A 15,077-nucleotide genomic window follows, 5' to 3' on the forward strand; every position below is an offset into this window, starting at 1 on the left:
ACCGCCCGACATAGTTTTGTATCATCAGCAAACTTTATTATATTGCATGCCGTTTCCTCTTCCAGGTCGTTTATAAAAATATTGAACAAGATAGGCCCAAGAACCGAGCCCTGAAGGGTGAGAGAGGGCAAGATTTGAGTGGACAGAGGCAAAAAAAGAAAAGAAAAAGTTAAGAAAGCTGAAAGGAAAAAATCAGGCATAAAGAGGAGAAAAAAAAAAAAAGGAACAGCAGACACTGGAAAGAGAATTGGTAGAAGATAGACAAAAAGCAGAAAGATAAACCGTGACCAAGATGATAGAAAAACAAAATGACCAGACAACAAAAGATAGAAAAAATAATTTTATTTTCTATTTTGTGATTACAATATGTCAGATTCGAAATGTGTATCCTGCCAGAGCTAGTGTTAGACAGCAAGTGTGAACTAGGACCTTTTTTAATTTATTTTGTTAATGCATATTGAACATAAAAATTGCTGCTGCTGGGTCAGACCCGTGGTCCATCGTGCCCAGCAGTCTGCTCACGCGGCGGCCCTTAGGTCAAAGACCATTGCCCTAACAGACTAGCCTTACCTGCGTACGTTCCAGTTCAGCAGGAACTTGTCCAACTTTGGCTTGAATCCCTGGAAGGTGTTTTCCCCTATAACAGACTCCGGAAGAGCGTTCCAGTTTTCCACCACTCTCTGGGTGAAGAAGAACTTCCTTACGTTCGTACGGAAACTATCCCCTTTTAACTTTAGAGAGTGCCCTCTCGTTCTCTCTACCTTGGAGAGGGTGAACAACCTGTCCTTATCTACTAAGTCTATCCCTTTCAGTACCTTGAATGTTTCGATCATGTCCCCTCTCAATCTCCTCTGTTTGAGGGAGAAGAGGCCCAGTTTCTCTAATCTTTCGCTGTACGACAACTACTCTAGCCCCTTAACCATCTTAGTCGCTCTTCTCTGGAACCTTTCGAGTAGTACCGTGTCCTAGTAGTGTGTATAAAACTGCCCTATGAACCTGCCCCAAATCCTCCCCGCCCCCCCTTCACCAGTCCCTGGAAAAATTTGCTTCTATAAAAGCGGTCCTTGGTGTCAAAAAGGTTGGGGACCACTGCTCTAGACTAGGTTTTAGGTCTGCCATTCGTGATAATAGCTACTAGGCCCGTGAACAACCATACCACTATCTTAAAGAACATGAGATCTATGCAGACGACATTGCAAAACTCCATCTGGACGATTGCTCAAGGCACATGCGTGTCAAAGGAACAGTTAAACCAATATTCCCTGACCCGAGATTCCAGAGGTTCTGAGGTCTAATCCAGGTTCACGAGGAAAAAGCTGCTTCGCTCTTGCAAGGAAATAGCATCGAAGTAACTCACAATGAACCAGGAAAATGCAGGAAAGTTGTGACTCAGTGCATTTGAATCTTGGCATTTTTTCACTCGCTGAGAAACGACTGGAGTTTCCGTTGCCAGTTGGAGGGAGAGAGACTTAAGTAATGACCTTTCAGGAGATTCTGTTTATTTCAGCGCCGAAGCGTTGCGTGATCTCAGAAAGTCTCTGCGCTCTGCCTCTTCTCTGACCCCTCGGCCACTGGGAGCCTGCAATAATTTGCAAACAATTAAGGGGGGGGGAAAGGGAGGGACTGAAGTGCAAGACTTTGCAGAATTCAGCTGACCTTTCAAAGGCATGACAAACCATTAGCAGTTCCCCTTTCTGGTCTGATTATTATGGCAATGTTAATATTCATATCCCCTGCTCCTCTCCCAGAGTCTCGGAGTAGCATAGGAGACCGAACACCATAGCAGTCGATGAAGTTGATAAAAGCGCAGACAAAGAATCAAATGGTTTGAGCACGCTATCCCACCCGCTTTCCTTTTCCTAGGACAAAATTGCCAGAAAATAAAAACCACTCTAATTTCCTTATCTCAGTCTCCCTCTTTCACAGAAGGGTTGGCATGCAATCAAACCAAGGCAAGGCACTATTAACCTTTTGAGGCTCCAAGGTGGCCTCTCCCATCATAACATAGACACATTTTTAAAACTTCCACAAATGGGATTCCCCCTCCCCCACCCATAGCTCTGATTGTAGATGAAAAAAACCCAGAGGAAGAAGCAACAGGCAAGAGATAGTGCTCTCCTCCTGCTTAACATAGAAACAGAGACAAATGAAGGCAAATACGGCCTATCTAGTCTACCCAGCCAGTGGCCTAGTGAGGGTAGGAGGCTCCTGGGGCGGTTGTGACCCCCCTGCACCCTCCTCTCTGCCCCCCCACTCTAGGGTTACCAGATTTTACTTGCGTAAAATCTGGACCTATAGGCCCGCCCCAGGCCCGCCCAGTGCCACCCATCCCTGCCCCATTACACCCACATCATGCCCCAGCCTCGCCCCACACCCCCCCCCTCAGCCTGTTCTCATCAGTCGGGAGGGCATCCGCGTATGTGTGGATGCAACACGATGACATCACGTGTGCGTGATGTCACCGCCTTGCACCCATGCATGCGCGAATGCCCCCTCCTGCAGCGATCTGAAGAAGCTTTTCAAAACCCGGACAAAGTGCCAGGTTTCAAAAAGGCATCTGCACGCCCGGACTTGTCCTCTAAAAAGAGGGCATATTCGGGTAAATCTGGACGTCTGGAAACCCTGCCCCACCTTGCTCCTTTTAGGCCCCCCCGTCACCTTTCCCACCCCTCCCACCGCACTCACGCCCTCCCTTCCTCCCCGTGCCTCTTTAAATCTTCGCCAGCGCACGCCGCTTCTCTGGCCTGCTGCTCTCACCGGCATTGGCTTTCCCTCTGACATCACTTCCTGGCCCCGTGACCTGGAAGTGATTTCAGAGGCGAGTCAGGCTGGAGAAGTTGCTCATGCTGGTGAAGATTTAAAAAGGTACGAGAAGGGGGGAGGGAGGGCGCGAGTGTGGTGGGGGTGGGGAGGCAGAGCAGAACCGGTACCCCACCAAGACTGTGCCCGAGGCCACAGTGCCCAGCCATGCCATCCTCTATCCACTCCTCGCCCTTAGAGATCTTGGGCTCCTTTTACTAAGCTGCGCTTTAATGCGCGTTGCAATGCCGCAAGTGCTAGACGCTAACACCTCCATTGAGCTGGCATTAGTTTTACTGCATAGCGCGGGGATTAGCACGCTAAAAACGCTACCGCAGCTTAGTAAAAGGAGCCCCTTGTCTCAAGCTGTCTGTATTATTTATTTATTTATTCACTTTTCTATACCGTTCGCCCAGGGAAGCGCAGAACGGTTTACATGAATTTATTCAGGTACTCCGGCATTTTTCCCTGTCTGTTCCACAGGGCTCACAATCTATCTAATGTACCTGGGGTGATGGGGGGATTAAGTGACTTGCCCAGTGTCACAAGGAGCAGCGTGGGATTTGAACCCACAACCTCAGGGTGTTGAGGCTTTAGCTTTAACCACTGTGCCACTCTAGAAATTGAAGTGTAGTAAAAGTGAGCCAAGTATAGAACAATCCAGCCATTGTGACATCACTGATGAGGTTGGCTCTTATTGGTGGAATGAGGCATTATGATGTCACAATACCAACTCTGGTGATCACGCTATTATTCAATTTTCTATACTGTTCTCCCAGGGGAGCTCCGAATGGTTTACATGAGTTTATTCAGGTTCTCAAGCATTTTTCCCTGTCTGTCCCGGCGGGCTCACAATCTTGAATGCAGAGAAACTCTTCGTGTCCGCTAGAAAGTGGCGCAGGGACAAAGATTCAACCCCGTTCCCTTCCCGATCCCCACAGTGAAGCGCACTTTGTAACCCTGTCCCCCTCCCCGTATTTTTCATTCCCGTTCCTTCACCATTGCCACAGTCTTAATTTTCTTGCCAACATCGCCCTGCTCAAAGCAGAAAAATGATTTCATTTTATTTATTTTAAAAATTTCTAACCCGTCCAACCCTAAGCGGTTTACAAAAAAATGATTACCGTATTTTCACATAGATAACGTGCACCCGTGTAAAACGCGCACATGGGTATAGCGCGCAAAAAACACATATTCATGTATATAAATTTTTATATACCGCGCACACCCTTATACCGCGCATGCTGCCCGACTCTCCTTTCGCCCGCCCCGACTCTCCTCTGGAGACCCTGACTCTGTTTTCGCCCGCCCCGACTCTCCTTTCCTCCTTGAAGTCTTGTCCCTACCCTGAAAGCCTGATGCCCCCCCCGACGTCCGATTCACCCCCCCCGCAGGACCGCTCGCACCCCCACCCCGAAGGACCGCTCGCACGCACCCGCACCCCCACCCTGATGGACCGCTCGCACCCCCACCCCGAAGGAGCGCTCGCACTCCCACCCCGAAGGACCGCTCGCACCCCCACCCGAAGAACCGCTCGCACCCCCACAGCCTCACCCCCCTCCCCCATGGAGAAGCTGTCTACCTTGTTTCCGGATGCCAGCGAGCCCAGCTGTTTCCTCTGCCGGCGGTCCCGCCCCTTCTCTGAGCCCTGCTGTGCTGCTTTTTCTTCCGGCGGTCCCGCCCTTTCTCTGACATCAGAGAAAGGGCGGGACCGCCTGAAGAGGAAGCAGCGCAGCACAGGGCTCTGAGAAGGGGCAGGACCGCCGGCAGAGGAAGCAGCTGGGCTGGCATCCGGAAACAAGGTAGACAGCTTCTCCATGGGGGAGGGGGGGAGGTTGTGGGGGTGCGAGCGCTCCTTCGGGGTGGGAGTGCGAGCGCTCCTTCGGGTGGGGGTGCGAGCAGTCCTTCGGGGTGGGGGTGCGAGCGCTCCTTCAGGGTGGGAGTGCGAGCGCTCCTTCGGGGTGGGAGTGCGAGCGCTCCTTCGGGTGGGGGTGCGAGCAGTCCTTCGGGGTGGGGGTGCGAGCGCTCCTTCAGGGTGGGGGTGCGAGCAGTCCTTCGGGGTGGGAGTGCGAGCGCTCCTTCGGGTGGGGGTGCGAGCAGTCCTTCGGGGTGGGAGTGCGAGCGCTCCTTCGGGTGGGGGTGCGAGCAGTCCTTCGGGGTGGGGGTGCGAGCGCTCCTTCAGGGTGGGGGTGCGAGCGCTCCTTCCAGGTGATGAATCGGGAGTCGGGGGGGGAAACTATGTAAAAAAATTTTTGTACAACGCGCTCACGCGTATAACGCGCAAGGGTATGCGCGGTTTGTAAAAACCACGTATAACGCGCGCGTTATATGCGAGAAAATACGGTAATTATAACACATTCCATAGAAAGAATGGATTAATTAGTCAAATATTTAAGGAAAAAATAGGTTTTCAATTTTCTCCTGAAATATAGGCAATTTTATAGGCCTAAGGCATTTAAAATAAGCATTTTAAGCTTTTCTTTCTGTTTTCTCTTATTTTGTATTGTGCTTATGTATTATTCGCCTTAAACAAAGGGCTCCTTTTACGAAGCCGCGTTAGCGGCTTTAGCGCGCGTGACTTTTCATCACGCGCTAACCCCCGCACTGGCCGAAAAACTACCGCCTGCTCAAAAGAGGAGCATGTTAAACCACTAGTGCGGCTTTGTAAAAGGAGCCCCAAAGTGAAGAACAAATGAACAGACATAACAAATAGCATTGCAAACATCAAACCATCCAAAAATACAACGAAAACATGAAACGGCGACCGTCTTCAACCTACGAGGCATCCTCCACACAACCCCAACCCATTTATTCAGTCTAGCTTCATCCCTACCACCCGCTCCTCAGTTTGCTCCTTTGCTCGAGCCGGTTACAGGTCAAAAGCGCACGCCGACAAAGGCGCACCGAGACTGGGGGGGGGGGGGTTAGGGGGTTGTAACCCCCCACATTATACTGAAAACTTTTTTCCCCCCTAAACCCCCCACAACGCCGCACAATGCCAGCGCGATCTGTATTCAGTAAAGTGGAGGGGTTCCCCACCAACACCCCCCGTCGGAGCCCCTTAAAACACTGTTTTTCTTCGGCGCAGGCTTCCGCCTTGCGCTCAGTTGTCTCGGCGCGCCTTTGGCACCGTGCGCTTTTGACTGTGAACCGCCATAGGCACAGATATCACAGAGCCACCCGCCATAAGCACCCACCATAGGCAAATCCCTACCACCCGCCATAGGCACAGATATCAAATCTACAGAGTGTTCACAGGGATCCCAAGTATCAGCTGCTTCTCTCCAGTGTCAAACTGCCTGGACACTGGCTCAAACACAGGCTCAAGCGGTTCATAGTCCAAAGCGCGCGGCGACAAAGGCGCGCCGAGACAACTGAGCGCAAGGCGGAAGGCCGCGCCGAAGAAAAACAGTGTTTTAAGGGGGTTCATAGTGTCGGCGCGCACTTTTGACCTGTCACCGGCTCGAGCAAAGGAGCAAACTGAGGAGCTCATTAGTTGCGCTCCTTTGTCGATGCGTGACGCCTACGGCGTGGTCAGTCCGCTCAACTCACGCGCTACCGATGATCCAGCGTTGCAGCAGGAAAAGGTGGTTTGCATGCAGTTCGGCAGCTCCAAGCAGAAGAAAGGAGTTCACAGGCAGTGTTGCATTTTGATTGACAGAACATCAAGGAAAGTACGACCTGTGAGGCGTGCTGGCCTGGGTTCTGCCCTGCGCACAGAAAAAGTAAACATCACGACTGGGTTGAAATGAGCAAAAATGTTCTCTCGCCTTTGTGAGCATTTCTTCAGATACATCGAAAACATGAATACAGTTGACCCCTCCCCCCAAATTCATGGGGGGGAGGGGTATATTCTTAGAGTACCCGCGAATTGTGAAAAACCACCAATATTGGATTGGCTACTTTCAAACCTCCCGCCAAACCCTTTCATACCTCCCAATTGGCTACTGTACTTCCAAACCTTTATATGGAAATTTAGCTGAATTTACGTTAATATTTGTTACAAATTAGTAAATTATATTGTCCTAAATGAATTAGTATTAACATTATATATTGCCAAGAAAAAAGGGCATTAAAAATTTGCGAAAAATCCACGAATGACTAAGGCCGCAAACTCTGAACCGTGACTTCGCGGGGCTCTACTGTACACACAAAGATATAAACACTCACAGGGGAGTTGAGATGAATTCCATGAGCCATGTTCTGCATGCTTTCCCTACTTATTTGCCTGCAGTTTATAGCTACTCTGAGTAAAATTCAGATGCTGGATGTTTCAAGATAATGAAGGGAATAAACTTACTTAATGAAGGGAATAGACAGGTTGTTCACCCTCTCCAAGGTAGAGAGAACGAGAGGGCACTCTCTAAAGTTAAAAGGGGATAGATTCCGTACAAATGTAAGGAAGTTCTTCTTCACCCAGAGAGTGGTAGAAATTTGGAATGCTCTTCCGGAGTCTTTTATAGGGGAAAACACCCTCCAGGGATTCAAGACAAGGTTGGACAAGTTTCTGCTGAACCGGAACAAATGCAGGTAGAACTGGTCTCGGTTAGGGCACTGGTCTTTGATCTGGGGGCCGCCGCGTGAGCGGACAGCTGGGCGCGATGGACCACTGGTCTGACCCAGTAGCGGCAATTCTTATGTTCTTATGTTTGATGCAGCTTAAAAAGAACACTCCCCCCCCCCCCAGTATGAGCAGCACTCAAAAAAAAGGGCATGCATACTGTATGCATTCCAGGGAATTATCCGCTATAATAAAACCCTTAGTGCACATGCACAGTTGAAACTCCGTGTGGCTGTGCTTCATGATCTGTGTCTCTGTGTCACCACATGCGCAGTAGGAGCCTGTAGCGGTTTCTTCATTGGCCTCCGTTCTCCATCCTCATGCGCATACGCGGCAATGGCTTCCCCCCTCCCACACCCCAGCTAGCCTGCACCTCGACGATCAGCAAATGTCCAGGCCTCTAGGGATCAAGGCACCGCTGCTAGGCGCACACTCAGGAAGGAGCCAGAGGTAAAAGGGAGGAAAGCTGAGATCGGACATCTTGCCTGAGAGAGACAGAAAGTCCCGAGGCTGCCCGGCCTAGCGAATGCTGGACAGGGAGCAGAGAAGGGAGATGGAGTACTACTGGGCAGGGGGGAGGTAAAAATAAGTTAGAAGGGCTACTGCTGGACAGGGGGAGCAGGGAAGGGGTGCTGCTAGATGGGGGAGGTAAAAGGAAGGGAGAAGGGCTACTGCTGGACAGGGGGGAGCAGGGAAGGGGTGCTGCTGGACAGGGGGGAGAGACAGAAAGAAATAAAGACAGACAGACAGAAAGAAAGAAAGAGAAAGAAAGAACGGGACAGTCCCGTTTTCGGATCCCCTGTCCCGTTGTCCCCACACACAGCTTCAGGATGCCAAAATGTCCCGTTTTCAGGGACAGCGTTCCGAAGCTGTATGCGGGGAACAACGGGATAGGCTATCGCTTCCTGTCCCTCCCTGCCGCACAAAAAAAAAAAAGCCTCCCTCCAGGCCCTATTTAAACTTCCTTCCAGATCCGCTGCTGCTGCTCTTCTGCTTACACCCTGCTGCTAATTGCGCCCAGAAGCCTTCTTCCCGACGTCAATTCTGAAGGAGGCACTGGGGGCACTAAGGACATAGAAAGGAAGGAGGGAGGGAATAGAAAGGGACAATTGTTGGGCCTGAGTGCAGAAAGAAATGAAAGAAAGGATGCACAGTCAGAAGGAAACGCAACCAGAGACTCATGAAATCACCAGACAGCAAAGGTAAGAAAAATGATTTTATTTTCAATTTAGTGATCAAAATGTGTCCGTTTTTAGAATTTATATCTGCTGTCTATATTTTGCACTATATTTTTCTATAGTTACTGAGGGGACATGTTTGAAACCCCCCCAGATATAAATGATAATTAACATTTTCTCTGCGTGCTTTCTGGTTGTTTTTTTTATTATTATTATGTTATGGTTACCATTATGAAATAATAAGATATTGTGTGTACATGAAAAATGAATGGAAGAAATTGGGGGCAGGGCTAGGGAGGGATTGGGGGCGGGACTGAATATTAATAGATGTCCCGTTTTGATGAAAAAAATAAATGGTCACGTTAGTAATTGATCAAGTCACTAGGACTTGAGCACTAGTCGAAAGCAACCAAGAAGAACTAGATCGGCTCGGTGCGCTAATCTAGGTGCCTAACCTCTGGCGCCGTTTATTGAATTTGGGTCGCTGTGCCCGGGGGTGGAGGCAGAGCTGTGACATACATGCACGCTTCCACCCCAGATTCGATATAGGGCCCCCAAAATATGTGTGCAAATTTACACTGTTTTCGGATCAGGTTTAACTTTGTACAAAAGCATTTGCGCACTATCGGAGTTCATTCCAAGAGCTGGTTTTATCAAGTCACATACTGTAGGTTGCTATGAAATAGGCTTAAACTAGGCATTTTTTTGGACATCTCACCCGGGGACGTTGTAATACAATTGCTCCTATTATGTCACTCTGTTTGGTTTGATTGCAATTTATATCTTCCTGTGCAAAAACCACAAGGGAACTGTGGATTAGCTGCATGACAGAAACAGCAGCTAAACAAAGACATATATTAAAGGGGCAGAAGACTGGGTGTCAGGTACTCATAAGAACATAAGAATTGCCGCTGCTGGGTCAGACCAGTGGTCCATCGTGACCAGCAGTCCGCTCAAGCGCCGGACCTCTGGTCAAAGACCAGCACCTTAACTGAGACCAGCCCTATCTGCGTACGTTCTGGTTCAGCAGGAACTTGTCTAACTTCGTCTTGAATCCCTGGAGGGTGTTTCCCCCCTATGACAGGAAGCAGGCGATTGGCATCAAGTTTCCAAGTTTATTTAAATTTTAATATACCGACCATCAACGTGTACCTGTACGGTTTACAAAGCTAAAAATATTAAAATAAATTTTAGAAGGGGGGTAGGGAGAGAAGATGTGAACATTAAATAGACAAAATACAATTACGAACACGAGTTTGAGGGGGAAGAGGGAGGAAAAAGTAATAATTACATCTTTAAAACAAAGTAAAAATGAATTAAGGGGAAGCGAGGGTGGGGGGAGAAAAAAAAACACCAGGGAGTGAGATTGCTTCTTAAAAGCGGTTTGTTTTATACACTGCTACACTGCTATAGAAAAGGAGATTATTAGACACTAAGGGATCCGGACAGGAGAATTCCCAAAACCTAGAGGCGGCTAGAATTGAACATCATGGGTTCCTTTAACAAAGGTACACTAGGGTTTTTAGCGCACGCACAAAATTACCGTGCGCTATAGCCGAAAATCTACCGCCTCCTAAAAAGGAGGCGTAGTGGCTAGCGCGCTCGGGAATTTAACACGCGCTATTGCGTGCGTCAAGGCCCTAGCGCACCTCTGTAAAAGGAGCCCCGTGTCTTTCGACTTCAATGCGTTTGAAAGTGCGAGAAATAAAAATGGTTCAGATCAGAGCCAAAAGGTTGTTTTAAGATAGGGACGACAATCAATTGACAATCAATAAAGCCGCAAACTTGCCAGCGTTCTAGGTTGAAGTTTGGTTGGCGAAATCCAGGCCCCACAATGTAGCTTTCTGCACACCTGAAGCTGTTGCCAGCTGTGTTTGAAACCAGCTCCAGGGACATAGTAAAGGGATGGGGAGGGGGTGCGCAGGGGAGCGGTCCGTCCCAGGCATGGCACCCCTCTTCCGCCACTCCTTTTCTTGCCGAGGGGCCCCTTGCCTTCCCTGCACCTTTTTATTTTTTACTTCCCAGGCGCGAGGTTGCGGCCCACATTGGCGTCGGCGTTCTCTCTGACATTACGTCCAGGACCTGCACCTAGGAAGCGATGTCAGAGGGCATGTCGATACTGACATGGGCCTGCTGCTAGTGCCAGAGAAGTTAAAAAGGTAGGGGAAAGGGAAGGGGGCATGTGGGTGGCAGGGGGGGGCGGGGAGGGGCACTGACCACTGACCAGCTCAGTGATCTTCTTTCTTTGCGCAGGACTTCCACCTAACCATCGCTCTCCTCTTCGGTCCATTCATAATTCTGCTGCACGACTTATATTCCACCAGAGTAACTCTGCTCACATCACCCCTCTCAAGTCACTTCATTGGCTCCCTATCTATTTCCAAATACAGTGGAACCTTGGTTTTTTGAGCATAATTTGTTCCAGAAGCATGCTCGTAAACCAAATTGTTCGTATATCAAAGCAAGTTTCCCCATAGGAATGAATGGAAACTTGCTTGATTTGTTCCACCCCCCGAGGCCACGGGTGCTCCACCTTACCCCCCCCCCCCCGAGGCCACAAGTGCTGCTCCACCTTACCCCCCCACCCCCGAAGCCACCGGCGCTGCTCCACACACTCCCAAGAACCAGCATGGCCTCCCCGCCAGCAAACGCCCCCCCCCCGAGAACCAACATCTCCCCCACCGAACGCCCCACTTGCGATCCGGCATCCCCCACCCACCCAAACACAATCCTTTACTCCAATTTGGCACCGGCACCAGCACCAATGCACAGTTGATACCGGTGCCAGTGCCCGAAGATCCTCCCTCTTGGCTGGGCTGGGCCTTGAACATCTGCGCATGCTCAAGGCCTACTGGTTCTCGCTCTCTCCAAGATTCTTGGAGATCTCCGAGAATCTCAGAGAGAACGAGAACCAGAAGGCCTTGAGCATGCGCAGATGCTCAAGGCCCGGCCCAGCCCAACCAAGAGGGGGGGATATTCAGGTACCAGCATCGGCATGTCTTGTGCATTGGTGCTGGTGCTGGTGCCAAATCGGGGTAAGAGATTGTGTTTGGGCACTTGGCGGGAGATGCTGGATCACGGGGGGTGGGGGGGTCGACGCGAGCGGGGAGGGGGGGAACCGGATCGTGGGGGGGGGGGGGTACTTGCAAATCGAGTCAAACCTCGGTTTGCGAGGTGCGATTTGCGGGAATGTTTTGCTCATCTTGCAAAACACTCGCAAACCGCGTTACTCGCAAACCGAGGTTTGACTGTACAATTCAAACTCCTCTTATTGACTTACAAGTGCATTCACTCTGCAGCTCCTCAGCATCTCTCTCTCTTATCTCTCCCTTTACTTGTCCCTGGTAACACAGTTCATCAAGCAAGTCTGTCTTATCTCTACCCTTCTCCTCTGCTGCCAGCTCCAGACTACATTCCTTGGCTCTTGCTGCGCATGGAACAGACTGCTTGAGTCAGTAGGTCAAGCTCCATCCCTGGCAGTATTCAAATCCAATTTTTTGAGATTGGTGTTTTTTTTCTCCTAACACCCACTTGCTAATTAAGCACCCGTGTCTGAGAAACTCCCTAATCCTCTACTTGTCCTGTTTGTCTGTTTGATTAGATTGTAAGCTCTACTGAGCAGGGATGGGACTGTCTCTTGACGTTTTAATATAATAATAATAATAACTTTATTCTTCTATACTGCCATAATCTTGCGACTTCTAGGCGGTTCACATTGAAGAGAGCTGGACAATCAGCGAGTTACAATATGTAGAATAGTCTGTGAAATTATAGTAAGTAGAATCTTAAAAAAATGCAGCGAATTACAATGTACAGTTTGTTAAGAATTTCAGAGGGGACCTATTATGAAAAAAGCAATGGAACAAGTGTTTGGTGTAATTACTGTTTAGGTGATATATCTGTCGAATAAGGCAGTTTTTATGACTTTTCTAAAAGTGTCGTAGGTCAGTCTAGCTCCATTAATGCAGTTGTCTAGCCAGTGGTGGTGTTTGTTTGCTTGGTACATAAAAGTTTGATCCAGAAATGTTTTGTATTTACAGCCGGTGATGCTTGGATATGCAAAAAGCTTGCAGTTTCTGGTTTATCTTTTTGGGCTGTATAATACGAAGTGAGATAGCAAGTATGTAGGAGCCAGTCCCCAGACTAGCTTGAAGCATATGCAAGAGAACTTGAATATTATTCGTGCCTCGACTGGCAGCCAGTGCAGCAGTCTGTACTAGGGGCCAACGTGGTTGCTTTTTTTTCAATCCAAATATCAAGCGGACCGCTCTGCATTTTGAACAACTCTAAGTTTCCTCACTGTTTTTTGGGGTATACCCATATAAACGATATTGCAATAGTCCAGTGTAGAGAGCACTAGTGATTGCACTAGTAATCTGAATGATAATGGGTTAAAGTATTTTTTGGTGGCCTTTAGTTTCCATAATATCAGGAAACATTTTTTTTACCACTATATTCGTGTGTTCTGCCATGGTCAATTTTGTGTCTAATGTGACTCCCAATATTTTTATTGTTTTAGTAATCGGGTAGTCGAGATCTTTTATATGTAGCGTTGTTTTGGTATATGTCTAACAGCACTGGAGAATCACTAATTCTTGAAGTAGCAGTAATAGGTCTCCTCTGATGACTCAGATTAAGAAGCGTTTGCATGGAGGAAATACCCTCTCATTTTGGATTCTGCTTCATTGTCCATTTCTTTAGTTTCATTTCCATTTCCCATATTTTTCCTTTCTTTCATGTTTTCCCAGAACATGTTTTTTTTTTGTTTTTTTTGCAGAGAGGTTCAGTCGGCCCGTCCACTTTGACTGTTCCTGTACTCAGAGAGCCTTCACCAGGTAATATTTGAACTTAAAAGGCTTATAAGAACTTGATTAAAGGGCTCTTTATGAACTCAATAGTGTTTAGATTTTAAGTAACTATTATTCAATATGTAAAGATTAGTTGACACACACTGTTTGTTTGATTTCTTCTTAGTGTCCCTCCCTGACGAAGAGACGAAATCCGGGTCGGAGGGACGGGAATTTAATCAGATAAGAGGAAAAAACATTCAGGATTTTACTGAAGCACTTATATTTTTAGTTTAACAAGTCACCAATGAGAGTCAACATCATTAATTGCTCCCTAATTAAGATAAGTACAACAAGCTGGATATATTTACCAGATACAGGGAGGGCAGGGGACAAGTGAAGGCGATGATGGTCCCCTTGTAAACCTCATTGTAGTGACATCACTATTATATGGGTTTCTTGGTCTGAGCACTTCACAAATATTTTAAATAATGTATTTTGCACAATTATAATTGAAAAAAATTTCTAATTGGAGTATAGCTGTGATCATATGAATATATTCCCAGAACATGTTACATTTATTCAAGGCACGAATCATTTTTACAACATACACCTGTACCCGATGGTAAATTTCATTTATTTATTTTCAGTATTTTGGACCACCTAGAACAGGGCTGCCCAAGTCCGGTCCTCGAGATCTTCTGGCAGGCCAGGTTTTCAGGATATCCACAATGAATATGCACGAGAGAGATTTGCCTGCACTGCCTTCTTGGTATGCAAATCTCTCTCGTGCATGTTCATTGTGGATATCCTGAAAACCTGACCTGCCAGTAGATCTTGAGGACCGGACTTGGGCAGCCCAGACCTAGAACATAAGGACATAAAACTTGCCACACTGGAATGGCCCGAAGGTCCATCAAGCCCAGTATCCTGCTTCCGTGGGTCAACCCAGGTCCCAAGTACCTGGCGAGATCACAAAGAGTAGCAATATTCTAGAGCTGATATTGTGATGTCATAATGCCTCATTCCACCAATGACTAAGAGCCAACCTCATCAGTGCATTATTGAACACAGGAGTTGCATCCTAAGGAAGGTTGCCTCAGCACCACTGGTGACGTATTGGCTTGAACTGGGACACACTATTAAGGATCTGAAATGTTTTATTTATAGGGACTTTCAAACAAGGCTGGAGGAGTGGTAACATTAATCAATTATTGTTACAGGCTGAGAAAAGAACTATCTTTGAAATTAATACAATCTCACCAGCAGGATTAAACTCAGAATTAGAACTTGTTCATTTCCTGTAACATTGCTCCTCAAATGTGTGACAATTTTTAGGGAAGGAGAGGGGAGGGGTCAGTTCAGAGGGTCCTTGCAGGTGGAGGAGGGTATCAGTGTGGGAAAGGTTCATGACGGCAGGAGGGAGTCGGCATCCCTCCTGCCAATTTTTTTGAAACTGGGGTTGGCTGGGGGGCCATTATCGAGGGAGGGGGGTTGTTTTTCTTTATTTTTTAAATTGGGCAGATATTGTGCGTGTATAACACACACATAACACCTGTGTCATTTAAAAGAAAAAATCCCCAACAGCTGTGTGGCAGGAGGCTGCTTTGGGGCTTCTTCCTCTGCCACTTAGCTGTTTGGACTTCCTCAAACTGGTTCTGCGCATATGTCAAAGTCACTTTCACAGCGACTGATCGGACGGGATTACGACGAACCTTCATTGGCATGCAAACTTGTTGGAACATCAATCGC

Source organism: Geotrypetes seraphini, chromosome 4 (assembly GCF_902459505.1).
Source record: "Geotrypetes seraphini chromosome 4, aGeoSer1.1, whole genome shotgun sequence".
In the NCBI taxonomy this organism is placed as follows: domain Eukaryota; kingdom Metazoa; phylum Chordata; class Amphibia; order Gymnophiona; family Dermophiidae; genus Geotrypetes; species Geotrypetes seraphini.